Here is a 2,877-nt window from a genome sequence, read left to right as displayed (position 1 = left end):
TACGCATGTAAAAGCCACCATACTTATACCTTTGTTATTTAGTATTGTGTAGCGTAGGTCCTATTTAAAGGCGGGGATGGGATGGATAAAAGCGCAACAATGCTTATCTATTATCCTTGGAAATCAGGATTTTCGTCTAGTCCTCTCTCTCTCTATTGTTGTCACAAGGACAGATTGGAAGACTGGGCGGTGCCTAAAATCTTTATCCTTGAGTAATAAAGTTTTTGAATCTCTCTCTCTCTCTCTCTCTCTCTCTCTCTCTCTCTCTCTCTCTCTCTCTCTTTCTCTGTGTGTGTGTGTGTGTGTGTGTGTGTGTGTGTGTGTGTGTGTGTGCACTCCCCCCCCTCTCTATCTGCACTCCCCCTTCTCTCTCTCTTTCTTTGTCCCTCTCTCTCTCTCTTTCTCCATCTATCTCTGTTCCCACTCTCACTGACCCCCCCCCTCTCTCTCTCTCTCTGTCCTTCTCTCTCTGTCTCTGTACCTCTCTCTCTTTCTCTCTCTCATATTCTCTCTCTCTTTCTTTGTCCCTCTCTCTCCATCTTTCTCCATCTCTCTATGCTCCGACTCTCTCTGACCCCCTCCCCCTCTCTCTCTGTACTTCTCTCTCTCTCTCTCTCTCTCTCTCTCTCTCTCTCTGCACTCCCCTCTCTCTCTCTCATTTTCTCTCTCTCTTTCTTTGTCCCTCTCTCTCTATCTTTCTCCATCTCTCTCTGTTCCCACTCTTTCTGACCTCCCCTCTCTCTCTCCCTCTCACCATAGAAGAACACTAGACGGGCACTAGAGCCACACGGCCATTATGACGGAGAATGTCGCTAAGGACGGACCGGAAGTGTGTACCTCTGCCGTTTCCGGTATGCGCTGTGGAGGCCGGCACCCCTATGCATGTCCATATGGTACAGGGTGTGCACCACGTTGGTATACTCCCCCAACAAACTGCAACCCCTGTGGGAGCAGTACGATCTTTCGTTCGTATCCTTTTTGTTGACTTCTCTTCTGCTTTTAACACAATACAACCTCATCTCCTTGCCCTCAAACTGCTAGGCATGGATGTTGATCCGAAGCTTACTCTTTGGATAATAAGTTTTCTTCTCAATAGAACTCAGTCCGTCCGCTTTCATTCTGCCCACTCTTCTCTAAAATCTACTTCTACTGGTGCACCCCAAGGTACAGTGCTGTCCCCTGTTCTTTTTACACTGTACACAAATGACTGCAGAGGCACGGAGGAAACTCCTGTCATAAAATATTCTGATGATTCAGCAATTGAAGATCTGTCCAACTCTGATGCTATTTATTTCAGTGAAATTAAAAAGTTCTGTTCCTGGTGTGAGAAAAACTATCTGGATCTCAACGTATTGAAAACAAAAGAAATGTTAATAGATTTTCGGAAAGACCCCTTGCCTGTAGCTGAACTTGTTATTGATGGTCAAACAGTGGAGAGGGTCAATGAATATAGATATTTAGGGACCATCTTAGACAATAAGCTGACTTTTGACAGAAATGTTGATTCCATTCATAAGAAATGTCAATCTAGAATTTTTTGTTTACAGAAGCTTAGAAATGTTGGTATAAATTCAAATATTCTTCAAAGTTATTATCGATGTTGTATCGAGTCTGTGCTTACAGTTTCATTTATGTGCTGGTATGGAAGTTTGGGAGTGAGGAGTAAGCGTGTTTTGAACGATGTCATGAGTGTATGCAGTAAAATTGTGGGAGTGAAACAAGCTAGTATGCAAGAGCTGTATGAAAGTCGAGTGGTTAAAAAAAGCAGGCAGATAGCAACTGACGACACCCATATTTTAGCAAAGTATTATGAGCTATTGCCATCAGGACGACGCTACAGAATTTTTAAGTTGAAATCCAGAGCTCTGAAGACTTTTATTCCACGTACAATCCACCTTTTAAATTCTTGAGAATTGTGTGTGTGTGTGTGTGCGCGCGCGCACTCTCATGTGAGACGTGTGAAAGTCCGTGCATGATAGGCTGTACCTTGTTCTAGTTGTGGGGTGTGTGTGTGTGTGTGTGTGTGTGTGTGTGTGTGTGTGTGTGTGTGTGTGTGTGTGTTTACTGAGCTTAAAACGTGACAATTGGTTATAATGAATGTGCAATATGTAGGAAGAATAATGTGCAATATGCAGGATGAATGTACAATGAATATGTCTAATGCTAACGTCCATATTCTAAATATATTTCTGTTTAATAATTACGATGTAATAATTAATTGCAATGTTTTTAAAGCGAATATGTGAAATGCTTTTATTTGAGAACATATGTTTATTACTCTTGTTTAATCAAGTTATCCGCGTGTGTGGGGTGGGGGTGGGGGTGGGTGGGGGTGCGGTGCGGGTGTGTGCTGATTATCTGGTTGTGGTTTTCCGCAATTCATCTTTATTCTTATCTTATCTGTCTATTATAATCAATGTGCAGTATAGTAGGCTATGTTTATAATTATATTCAAATAATGTTTCTTAATTCTTTCTGTTTTTACATTAAGAATACTAGTTATTACCTGCAGTGTGTGGATGTATGTATGAAACGATGTATGTGATATTTTTTACATTTGTATCTTCGTAATATTTGTTGGGGCTGTTGTTGGCTTTTACAGTTATGGTCCCCATGTTGTTTACTTGTCTATGTTGTGATAATGCACCTGACCAAATTTCTCCAGTTGGAGATAATAAAGTTATTCTTATCTTCTTATCTTATCTTATCTTAACGTCGTCGTCATCGTCGTCGTTGTCATTACAATCACCGTCATCATCATCATCATCATCATCATCATCATCTCACCGTCGTCAATGTCGTTGTCGTCGTCGTCCTCCTCCTCCTCCTCCTCATCATCATCATCATCACCATCATCACCAGTTTCACCATCATCAT

At 41.6% G+C, this 2,877-nt stretch overlaps 1 protein-coding gene across 1 annotated transcript in view; it reads left to right on the top strand.

The window, feature by feature from the left end:
* LOC143289144 (stimulator of interferon genes protein-like) overlaps positions 1-1,470 on the top strand; it is a 30,017-nt gene extending 28,547 nt beyond the window's left edge. The window contains exon 8 of the mRNA XM_076598031.1: positions 1-1,470. This exon is cut by the window's left edge and continues 5,045 nt beyond it. The gene's annotated coding sequence lies outside the window, so the exon portion shown is untranslated.
* Positions 1,471-2,877: the final 1,407 nt, after the last annotated feature.

Source organism: Babylonia areolata, chromosome 13 (genome assembly GCF_041734735.1).
Source record: "Babylonia areolata isolate BAREFJ2019XMU chromosome 13, ASM4173473v1, whole genome shotgun sequence".
Taxonomy (NCBI): Eukaryota; Metazoa; Mollusca; class Gastropoda; order Neogastropoda; family Buccinidae; genus Babylonia; species Babylonia areolata.
The sequence above is the reverse complement of the archived record's forward strand: the minus strand, read 5'-3'. Positions and strand labels throughout refer to the sequence as shown.